Source organism: Sceloporus undulatus, chromosome 3, assembly GCF_019175285.1.
Source record: "Sceloporus undulatus isolate JIND9_A2432 ecotype Alabama chromosome 3, SceUnd_v1.1, whole genome shotgun sequence".
NCBI classification, from domain to species: Eukaryota; Metazoa; Chordata; class Lepidosauria; order Squamata; family Phrynosomatidae; genus Sceloporus; species Sceloporus undulatus.
The window spans coordinates 147,560,293-147,572,562 of record NC_056524.1 but is presented as its reverse complement, the minus strand read 5'-3'; the positions used below and the strand labels follow the sequence as shown (position 1 = coordinate 147,572,562).

General features: G+C 40.4%; 1 long non-coding RNA gene across 2 annotated transcripts in view; it reads left to right on the top strand.

Moving 5' to 3' along the window:
• LOC121924735 overlaps positions 1–12,270 on the top strand; it is a 50,197-nt gene that overhangs the window by 28,544 nt on the left and 9,383 nt on the right. The window contains exons 4-5 of one of the 2 annotated variants that reach the window (XR_006102703.1): positions 11,245–11,312; positions 11,404–11,461. The exons of the other annotated variant lie outside the window; for it this stretch is intronic. This is a non-coding gene — a long non-coding RNA (uncharacterized LOC121924735). Of the gene's footprint in view, positions 1–11,244; positions 11,313–11,403; positions 11,462–12,270 lie in introns of those variants that run through there. 2 annotated transcript variants of the gene reach the window in all.

Genomic DNA, 12,270 nt, shown 5'->3' with positions numbered 1-12,270 from the left:
GGTGTAGAGGTAAAACATGTGAATTCAGTCCAAATGGCCAGAAGGAAGAGGAGCCTGGCTTCAAAAGATATCCTCCTCACCATAACATCTTTACTAAGGACTGAAACAACATGCAGGCATCTGACTAACATCTCCAATTGTTTTTTCTTCTTCTCCTGTTTGGTTTGTAACGTCTTGCCTGATGAAGAAGCCCGCGGAGCTTCGAAAACTTGCAACAAGTATATTGTGCATTTTGGTTGCCCAATAAACATATATGTAAAAAGTCTAAGACACAGTCTTGATATAGCACATATGTCAGGCAATTGGTCATCCTTTCTCCCCACCATATACATACTTCATAGATACATTTTGCAGAAACTGTGGCCAGTTGAAACACTCTGCCATGTCTCTTTGCAGTGGATATAAGCTGATCCTCATCTGTCCTGTCAGGTAGGGAGCAAATGTGCAGTTACATTGTAATAACATGTGAAGGAGACCACTCTGGACTTAGAACTGAAGTTAAATCTCATTTCAGATTTGCAGCATATCATACACTGTATGCAACAGATTATCAGGGCCATTACTAGTGGGATGCGGGGTACTGGCCACATCAGGTTCTAAGGGGTGTTGATACCACTGCTCCCAAAATGGCTCCCTTTTAGCAGAAATGGGCTGTGGCATTTCCCCAAGTTCCTTTACAATTCTAGATTTCAGCTGAAGAGAAGTCTGTAGGCTGTGGCTCAGTAGGTTTTTAAAAAAATCATATCTTACTAAATTTTCTCTTTTTTCACAAATTTCACTTTACTTACATGAAATTATGTAAATATAAATACATTTAGGCTGTGCTTGTGATATTGTAATTTAAACAGTTGTTTATGCCACAACTATTACTATTACATTGAGTGATATGAGGGAATTACAATTTATGTCTCTCATCCCTGACAGAAGAACTAGTGTGGGGGTTGTCAAAAAAGCAAATACAGTTACTTCAACCATTCATCCCACCTCCAGCTTTTTAAATCAGGAGATTCTCCGAACCTTGAGGAAAGCCATCACGGACAGAGGGCTGGCAGGGAAGCTGCCCTAAATACTACTCCTCACCTCCAGCAGAGGAAAGTCATTGTGGGCAGAGGGCCAGAAAGGAGGCAGCCAGGAACATTGCTGCCCCCTTTCCCAACAGAGGGAAGCCATTGTGGCCTAGACAGCAAGACAGAAGTGGACAATGATTATGAGAGACCCAAGGGGAGGGTGACTGGGGAGCCATGAAAGGTAGGGAAGCTAGAACTGAAGCAGTAAAGAGAGAACTCAGGGGAGGGCTATATCAAGAGGGTAGATAAGAAGGGAATAGAAAAAGGTGGATCTGGAATGTATACTAAGGCGGTTGGAAACAACTACAGGCCAACAACAGTAGTGGTGGGTGATACTTCTGGAGGATCTTTCAGAGACTATAACATTGACACCATAGCTAACACTTGGAGGGAGGCAAAGGTGAAATTCCTTATGATAAACGTTCACCAAGAAAACCACAGAATGAGATGATCCAAGATAGAACAAGAGAGAGGAAGAGAACACAAACAGAGAACTAAAGGGGAAGTACAAATACTAATTCTAGAACAGATCAAGCCCAAACTCTCCTTGGAAACCAAGATGTGTAAACTGAAGAGCTTATTGCACAGCTTTAAAAAGCAACTTACTGCTACCGAACTGATTTCTAATTCGGGCTGCAACCAGATACTATCACACGCATTTTGCCGCCAATGACGACAGGCGGGTGCATTCTTGGTAACCTCCAGCTAGAATCTGAGTTCAGACGGCCTCTTTTCAAAGTTGGGAGCTTCCCGGCTTTGCAAATCAGCCAGCTGAACTCGGATTCTAGCTGGAAATTACCTGGGATGCACCTGCCCTTTGGCATCAGTAGCAAAATGCTTGTGATAGTATCTGGTTGCAGCCTGAATTAGAATTTGATTCAGTAGCAATAAGTTGCTTTTTAAAGCTGTGTGATAAGCTGCTGAGACTGGCATCTTTTAATCACATTGAAAAAGCATGAATCACTGGAAAAGGCAATGATGCTAGGTAAGGTAGAGAACAGTAGAAAGAGAGGAAGACCACATGCCTAATGGTTAGAGACCACATCAAAGAGACCACAGGCCTGAACATACAGGATCTGAGCAGAGTAGTGGGGTCTTGGAGATGTCACATCCATAGGGTTGCCATGAGGGTTGCCATGCTAACAACAACAAAGAAGAACATTAAACCATAGTGCTAAAATACAATCTGAATACAATCTGAATAATATTCCCATAGAATTTAAAGACAATGTTTAAAAAAAAGATTTGCACTATTAAGCCTACTTGACCATTAGCTAGCTCTCTGTAGAAGCCAAGAAGACTAAATTGTGCAAGTTGTACTTTAGCCACAACATGAGAAGGAATGACTCCCTGTAGGAAAAGAGGAAGAAAACGTTAAAGATTGACTCAATCAAGGAAGATGGCATTTAACAATAACAATTCAGTTCATCAACAAGATGTTAAAATAAACCCCTGAGCTTCTCCTCTCATTGGTGTCTTCACATGGAGAACAATAATCTAAAAAGAGACCCCTCTGTATATGTGGAGAGTTGGGAGTGGTGGTGGTGATGATGAGTGTGGCAGGGTTAGCTTGCTCTCTCTGTTCACCTGTTTATTTGTTGTAGGTTTTGAATAACTGAATAGAGCTTCTGTCTGTTATGTGTTCAGTTAAACTTAAAGCAGGTTGAAATCTTCAGACTGAAATCAAAACCCTTTTAAAAAGAGGCCAAAATGGTAATGTATGTTCCTAAAAAATGGCTTCTGTAAAAAACTGAGATCACAAATATGGAGTAAAGAAGAATGAGAGTGAACTGAGGAAGGCTTAGGAAAAAAGCGTTTAATCCTGGATACTGGCTGGATGACGGAAGGAAGCACAAGCACAAAAAGACCAGCAAAATCCAAAAGGCTCTTACCAAAAAAAATTCTTCTAATAGAAAAGAGCCAGGAAAATGCAAAAGTTCTGAAGCACTGTGACTGGAGAGCAGTGCTAAGACTTTTACCCCCATTGGGACACAGAGTTGTCAATGAGCAAAGTCCAGCTCTCTCCCGCCACTTGATGGGCAACTGCAGAAGGGGCAGAGCCATGCCCCTCCTGTGCCCCCTGCATCTTTGCATTTTGCAGTGCTAGAAGTGATATCACATCACTTCTGGACAACGTTTGGCCAGTTTCCAGGTGAATGGAGTCAGTTTTTGTTTTGGGAGTCTCACTTTGGGGTCCCATGGGCCCCACTTTGCCCATCCTTTCCTTATATGGTGCTGTTTTGGAACATTTTGGAGACACATTGGGTTCTTCCAGACTGGTCTAAAGGAGCATGCATTCTCATAGTACAGCTCCTTCATTTTTGTTGGATTCTGGTGGTTGTTGTTGCCTTTGTGTTAACTTTTTCCCTCTCAATGAGCCCCTTTTACATTCCTTTTTGGGGCCTGTTTTTTGCTGAAAGGGGGTATTTCTTAGAATTGGACTTCAGGGTTTAGAACTCCACTACATGGTGCTTGGGGTTGGGATGTGGTCCTATGGTTTGAAATTATCTCTTCTCTGATTTTTTATTTGTATTTTTTATACACGCCCCCCCGAGTCATACTCTTATAGCATTTTCATATTTCACTGATGCACTGTTGTTGTTGTTGTTGTTGTTGTGTGCCTTCAAATCATTTCCAACTTACATTGACCCTAAAGTGAACCAATCATGGATGCACTTAATTCTAAAGGGATTTTTAAAAAGTAGAAAAGTGGGGAGAAGAGAAGTGGTCAGAAAACCAGAGATGAACCACAATAAGAGATCTGCAGGTGTCCTTGAGGCTCTTGTGATCTGGTACATTCTTGGGATTTGACAATATCCACTAGAGGGTGGGAATAAAAACTTGCAGCTGCTTTGGAAAATAAACAGTGTGCAGTAAAGAAAATGCTGTTTGGATATTTGACACACACACATACACAAGATCCGCAACTACACATACCACAGCCTCCCATCTACCATTCATTTTACTATGTGGATTGCTGAATCAGTCTAAATCAGACTGATTTGAACCTAATCCAGAATTGACCTGGACTAATAATCCAACCTAATTCTGACTCAGTGTGGATTAGTCCAAACTAGGCAGATTGTTGATCATTGAGCCAAATCAGTTGTGCATTCCTTCCAGTGGATCTTTGAAAGCTTGCAATCCTGTGTTTTGTGCATTTTTAAAAATCTTTATTTTTATCATATCAAAACATAAAATAACAAATTCTTCAGATATATATATAAGAAAAAGATTATTACATAAAATGGCTCTAAACCAGAATATCACTTTACTTATTTTCCCACATCACTTCAACAGCAAGTCCTATAACATCATGTCATCACACAGTCTTATTTCTCAATAATAAAAGAAAAGAAATACAAAAATTAAAGATGATACCTTACAAATACAGATCTCATGGAGCCTATTACCTCATGTAAACATCATGTTTATCATGCACCTTATTGCCACCTCAATCTACAAAATTCTATAATTGGGGACCACTCTTCCTCTGTCTGTTTTATGTCTTTATAATTCAGGTTAGTCAGTTTATCCATTTCTATCATTTCTGACAATTTGAGTAGTCTATCATCTACACTTGGAATTTTATTTTTCTAGTTCTGTGCTAATATCATTCTAGCCACAGTTATCAAATAAAGTAAAATACGCCAATATTTCCTTTCAATTTGGGTTGGGACTTTGTTCAGCATAATCAAAAGATAAATTTTGGGCCTCAATTCAAATGTAATCTGCAATATCCTTTCAATAATCATGTGTATTGCTTCCAAAATCTTGTAAGTTTTGGACAATGCCACCAAACATGAAATCAGGTACTAACTGCAGATTGGCACTTCCAGCATGTATTTGGGACAGATATATACATCTTCACCATTTTGTTAGGGGTCAAATACCATATCTGTTCCATTTCCCAGTCATTTTCCTTTATGATTTTATAAAAAAAATTGGTTTTAGTCCTGGCATATTTCCATCTTTCTAAATCAATACTTCTGCCACAATCCAATGTCCATTTGTATTTTGTGCATTTTGATTGGCCCAATAAAGGTATCACTATTTTGTGGATTTTAGAATCCTATTACAGTGCTGGACCAATGTCTCAGAGTAATCAGCTGAGCCACAGAGAAGACAGGCAACAACACATCACAGAGGGTCAAAAGAGAGTCCACAAAGAGCACTACAAACCTCTGATGCGGCTGCTGTTGCTTGTGCATCCAGTTGTTTACCTGCTTTTAAATATCCAGAATAGTATGGTTGGGCCTTCAAAGTCCTCATTAGCCAAACCATAAGTATTTTGTCAAAGTGTGAAGCTTTATTAGTTGTTCTTTCTACAACGAGAACAGAAACAATGACCATCTTCCTTCAGCATCTACTGATCCATTGTGCAGAGAGAATGTGGATCTCCTGTGTTTCCCCCCTCAAAGATAAGAGCAGCTGCAGGGTCCACAAACCAAATTAAAGCCATTGCACTGGTGAAGGACAGGTTGTTATCCTTATTCTTAATGACTGATGCCCCTGCTCCACCCGAAGCTGCTATTCTCTTGTTTATACACACCAAAATCCTACCTGCATGTTTGTTTGTTTGTTTTTCCTGGAGAAATTTGTACTTTGAAGTATACATATGTGTATTGGTTTTTGTTTTGAATTTTTTAAAAATTCAAAATTAGGAAAATTGAACGTGTACATGCATTCATACATTCACTTGTGTGCATGCTTGCACACACATCCCACAATGCACCTAACTTGTACCAAAGAATTGAGGGCTAGGAAACAAAACAAAAGATTATTGTAAAAAATCCTGAAACTGTCTCTTTAGACATAATGGCTAGGTAACAGTGACAGAATGATTTAGCTGTAATAAATACAAAGTTTTGGCTTACAAAGATGAATAGTTCTGTATTAATAAATAAGGATCAACACTGATAGGCTTTGAATCAGCAGCACTTTTTCAAAGGAGAGATGCCATTTTGATAGTGCAAGAAGTGGGCATGTTAGTGAAAATAAAGGAACTTTTATCTACATTTGAATTCTGTCTAAAATTTACAGTCTTGAGTTCAAACGTTGACTTTCCATGATGTCTTGCCACGAAAATACCATATTTTCCTTAGAAAACACAAAGCCTAGCCAAAACCTAATACTCTTCATGGCCACATGGGAAATTGAAACTTGATGACTCTGAATGTGGAATTTAATCACAATAAATTTCACATTTACAAGTGTGTATTTGTATATGTATGTTTACAGGGATATTTGGGACTTTCTGCCCCAGATAATCAGGATTATCTGAAAGATTGTGTGTATATGCCATATACCTGTGTGAACACATACGGATATGGTCTTTCCCCCTCTCCCTTATTATTGGAATGGGAAAAGATTTGTTCACTGTATATGGAAGGCAACACGAAGGCCTTATTCCCACTTACTGAAATATGAATGGGGACCTTTTGGAATCGCTGTTTTTTGGCACGGACCTTCGTCCTCATCTGCTCCCCAGCCTGGCCTTGGCTCCTCCCCTGGCCTCTGTGCTCCCCCCGGCCCACCTTCTGCCCCTTCTGCGCTTACCTTGGCTCCTTCCCCGGTTGGGTCTGAGGCTGAGAGAGTGTAACTTTCCCAAGGGAGGTGGGTGGCTCAGAGGAGGAGGAGGCGCCCTGGAGGACAGAGATGGCACCTACCACCGGCTCTCCCGGTCCCTCCCTCCATCCCTCCCCTGCCTGAATCATCACCTAATGGAGAGGAGGAGGAGGAGGATGGAGGCAAGGCCAAGCGGGGAGACCGCGGACACCGGGGAATGGAGCGGGAGGGGGAGGAAGAGGATGAGGTTGGGAGGAGACTGTTGTTTTTTTTTTAAAAAACTAATCGCAAAATCGCTAGAATGGCTTAGCAGCTACTTGTTTCTACAAGTAGTTGCTTTGTCAATCTATCGCTTTTGCGCTTAGTTTTATTTATTTATTTATTTTTTAAAAAGACCCCAAAAGATGGTACTGGTGACATCTCTGGGGATGGACGACATCCCCCCCTGCTATTTGTCCCTCCCCCTTTTTTAAAAAATCAATTCTGATCTGGCATGTCAGAATTGATTTTTGCCCAAAGAACCACCAAAACCTGGCTACCAAAGTGCCCCAGGCTTTTGGCGTTTGTCCCATATTTTTTCAACTGGAATTGATCCAATGAGGATTGGGATCAATTTCCAGTGGGAACTAGGGGCACATACATTGAATCAGGATTCGAGCCATTTCCCAGTGGGAATGATCCCTTAGAAAGGAAGTCTAAGGCAAATGAAGGGTGAGGGGTTTGGGTCCCAATCCCTTTTTTTGTGCATGTAGGGGAACCAGAAATTGTGCAATGGTGGGTCTGCACAGTAAATTCAGTGTTCATTTAACAAGAAGACCTCTTAGTCCTAGGCCCTGATAATCTTTCTCCTGCTCCTTTTGAATCTCACTAACAATGGCTGGGGCTGCAGCAGTGCGCCACACAGCTACAGCAGGCCCACAAGCATGCCAGGCCCTCACAGGAATTCTTTGGCAGGCTGCTGGTTGCTGAGGCAAATGAGAAGGGGACTTGCAATTCTAAAGCTCTCTTATTGCCACGGGCCTCTTTCTTCGCTTTTGTTTGATAGACACTGAGCCATAATAATCTCATTCCCCCCAAGGGGGACAACAGCTTTTGTGAGGAAGACTTTTACAAACAGTTTTGACCCCATAATTCCTGCTTCTTTCTTGTACACACACACACACACACACACACACACACACACACACACACAGATTTACTTTCCCTCCCTCCCTGCCGGCTGTATCATTGTCACATAATTAAATCAGCAGTCCTGTTTGCCCTTGTTTCCTGCTAATTGTTTGCTCACAGCTAGGATTAGTGACTTGGGGTTATATTTTAAATTTCTTGTGTTGGTTCTGCCACAGGAAATCACAATCTACATTCTGATCCCCACCCAGAGAACTGTCACTATGAATAAATAAAGTGGAATGAATCAAATGGGCCAGTTCTGGAAATGCAATTGTGCACAGACATTTGTGACAGTTTTGGGAAGCCAAGCCACAATGTGTGATGCATGGAAATATTACCTTGCAGAACACTAGTCACCATGTGCATGGCCCTTAGGAAAGCAGAAGCGATTTTCTCTTTTGTATATACCTTACAGGTAAAGGCTTTTTGTCTTGTGTTTGTAGGATGGGTGCTGATTAAGAATATATTTGAAGACAGTGGACAAGCTGTCCATGATGATTTCGACACTATTGCTAGCTAAGAACATGTTCCTGCTAGGAAGCTATTTATATCCTACAGATAATTTCAGATGATTTCATATATTGCAGAAAATGAAAGTAATTCTTTATTTTTAATTTTAAAAAATGCATTGAAGCTTCAGGAAAAGATTAAAAGAAACAGGTGTGTTACTCTGTTTTAGCATTAAAAATATATAAAGGAAGCCAGTAGCAACTTTGAGATTCACTGGGAAGACATTTCTGGCATATGTTTCCATGAGTCAGCCGAATGAAGTGGACTGGGCTCCCTGAACGCTTATACTACTGAATTCCTTTATGTCTTCAGAGAAAGATGTGAGAAAACAAACAAACAAACAAACAAACAAGCAAACAAATAAAACCTTTATTCCAACCCCATGGTTGTAACACTTTAGGGAATGGGTAAGAAAAACCAGAGCTTTCATTGAGTGTCATACAGTAATCACTAACATCTCATATTATGATTCTCTTCACATTGGGAAACCAGGATGCTCTTACCTAGAGGACTAATTTTTTTAATAAAATGCTTATCAGTAATTCCAAATTCCTTCCCTACTGCTGGCTACTTCAGATGAGATTCTGGTAATGCCAGAAAACAAATTCACTGTAGATAACTGGGGAAAATAAATTATGGAATATAACAGGATATATTTAGAGATATAGCCATCTAGTTTGGAATATCAGGATGCAAAGGGATCTTGTAGGACCTTTGAGACTAACTGAAAGAAGTTGTAGCATAAGCTGTCATAGACTTGATCTACTTCCTCAGATGCATGGAGTGATTTGGTGGCCAGAAAGGACCTTTATAATCAGATTGTATGAAAATCCATAGAAATGCAAAACTTGTGGGTATAGTGATGTAGTTCAGCATTCCACCTCTGATCTCAGGACAGTAGTTCTTGAACAACAACAACAACAGCAAAACTACAAAGGGAGACTGGAAAGAGAAACAATGAGAAACAATACCTTCTCAATCTCCAATCCATCAACGGTGAGTTGAACAGAGACAATGGGGATTATCAGATGGGGAAATGAAGGACAGGAGTAAAGCAGACTGCTCTTGTCCTTATCTCATCCTTATTGCGCAATCGCGCAAAAGAGTATCACAAATGTTGCCCTTATCTGGTCATTATCCCATCAATGAAGTGGAATTGACCTGCTATTTTTCATTAACTGAAACTTCCTTTAATGTAAAATGACAGGGCAATTCCACTTCACTGACGGGATAATGACAGGATAAGCACAATGTCATATTCTTTGTGTGATCATGGACAATTAAAATTCACTGACAGGATAATGACCACATTAGTACAACATCATATGATCATCTTTCACATGACTGGACAAAAGGACATGCTTTTCTCTGTGTGATAATCTCCAATGGCTTCCTGGCTACATATATTATAAAACCGGTTAACATCCAAGCTTCACAAGGATGCTTTTAGCCAGTTTATTGTATCTCCTTTCTGACTCCCAGCCTGCATACACCACATTCCAAAATTTCCTTCACCATTAATACCCACCCTGGCCTTAGGAAACATATTTCCTCCTGTCTTTGTCCCTCAATGACCATAGTTAAAACTGAACTTGTTAGCTTATCACCATACCCACAGGTTTTGCATTTCTATGGCTATTTTTACAGTCTGATTATAAATGTCTTTCCTGGGCAACACTTCACTCTATGCATCTGAAGAAGTAGACTAGTCTATGAAAGCTTATGCTACAGTGTCTTTTGCTCAGTCTCAGAGGATATTTTCAAATAAGATTTAATTAACTATATATTCTATTTCTGAGCTCTGAACATTATATAGCCAGGAGAGCCACACTTCCACACAAAAGGGAGGTAGTGGAAGACTTGGGAAGATGCTGAGGTGTCCTGAACTACAGAAGATATTTAGGGGGAAAGTATTGAAAGGGTGAATCCTCACACACTCTGCCAAATGCACATAAAGACTCAATGGGAGAGGATTTGAGGCAGGGAGGGAATCCTGACAATTGATTGGGAAGGAGGATCGATTGGAATGGCTTGAAAGAGAGGAGGAGGAGGAGACATTACAGGGCACAGAGTGAACCACTTCATTGCCTTGAAAGGTCTCTTGTGGGTACTTGTAGGTTAGGTGTACTAAAAAGGTCCTACAGCTGGGATTGGGCACCAATTTTGCTCCCAATCATTGTCAAGAGATCTCCAAAACTCAAATCTTAATGAGATGAGTTCCTGCTCCTTCTAATCTACTTGTTATTTAATGTGAGACACTGGAAAAAAACCTGCAAATGCAAATTCAAAAGCAAATGTAATTCACATAATTCATTGGAGAGGATAGTCAATGTAGTTCATATCAAATTCTGTAGACCAGGTTCTGACCAACTGACAATAATTCTGTGCAATGTGTGCCAGTGATTTTAGACCTCTATTGCCTATTGGGAGGTTGAAATAAAGGTTAGTTCAGTAATCTTACAGCATTGTGCAATTGTTTTTATTACAACACTGCAGCTTTGAATGAGAACATACTGTAGTTTACTGTTATATATTGTAGGACAGAGAGCTGCACTGAGAGATGGTGGCTTATAAAAGCCTTGTAATATAGTCCATAGTTAACATTGCATGCCAAAGATGAGGCTGTGGCTAGATTAGATTCCCAGGCAAAAATCCCCCAGTAAATGTCAATCTACTGCTGCAGCCCTGTTGCCCATGCCAGATCTAGCACTTGGTCAGAATAACAGAAATACAGGTTGGAAAGGACCACACAGGGGATCCATTCCAAACCATGCCAGCCAGAGAGCCCCCAGCTAAGCATCCTTCACAGGTGGCTATCTAACCTTCACTTAAATCCTCCAATGATTCAACCACCTTTTGAGGTCATATATGCTACCCTTGATCAGTTCTGCCTAATGTTTATCACCTTTCTTACAATTTGAATCCATAGATTCAGGTCTTGATTTCTGGCAGAGGAGAAAGCAAGCTTTCCCCATGATCTCCAGGACATCCCTTCCGGTTGGTAAAGATAGCTATCATATTATCTTTCAGTCTTCTCAGGCTAACCATACCAACTAGCTTAACTATTCCTTGTAAAATTTCATTTCAGACCTTTGACCATCTTATTTGCCTTCTTCTGGACACTTTCAAGCTTGTCAATATCCTTCTTGAGCTGTGGTACCCAGAACTGGACACAGTATTCTGGATGATGCCTAAAGTCTGACCAAAGCAAAATAGAACGGCACTACTATTTCTTTTGGTCTGGATACTATGGATGCAGCCAAAAACTGCACTGGATTTTTTTTTGCTGCTGAATCACACTATTGACTCATGTTAAACTTGTAAATCTTATAATGCCCATAAATAACATGTATTGCTATAAAGCATAGGGTGTAATCCTATATCCTTCAGTATAATGTAATTATGTGCTAGTACAGTGGGCCTTTGGTATCGACTGGGATTTGGTTCCAAGACACCCTGTTAGTACCAAAATCTGTGGCTGCTCAAGACCCATTAAATACAATGGCATAGTAAAAAGGTGTTCCTTATATAAAATGGAAAAATGAAGGCATACATTTTGGAACGTGTGTGTGTGTGTGTGTGTGTGTGTGTTCAAGATGTGGATGCTTGAATCCATAGATAAGGAATCTGTGACTATGGAGAGCTGACTGTATCGTGCAATGCCTAGACAGAATAGCAGCACTGCACATGAATATGTTCTGTTGTGCATTCACAGTCCACACCATATTCTTTGTGCATCTACATGAGCAGTGTTACTGTATGTGTGGATTCACTTTTGCCACTTTCAAATGAATACAACTACTGCTCACTGTCAAACAATTTAACCCACACGTGTGATCCAGGTATGACCTATGTTATGTTCAAGATTAGCTGTGCGAAAGAAGTTGTAACCAAGCTTTTGTAGACTTGGTTATCTGAAGACTTGGCACAAACTGCGCAACACTTATTGGTGGGA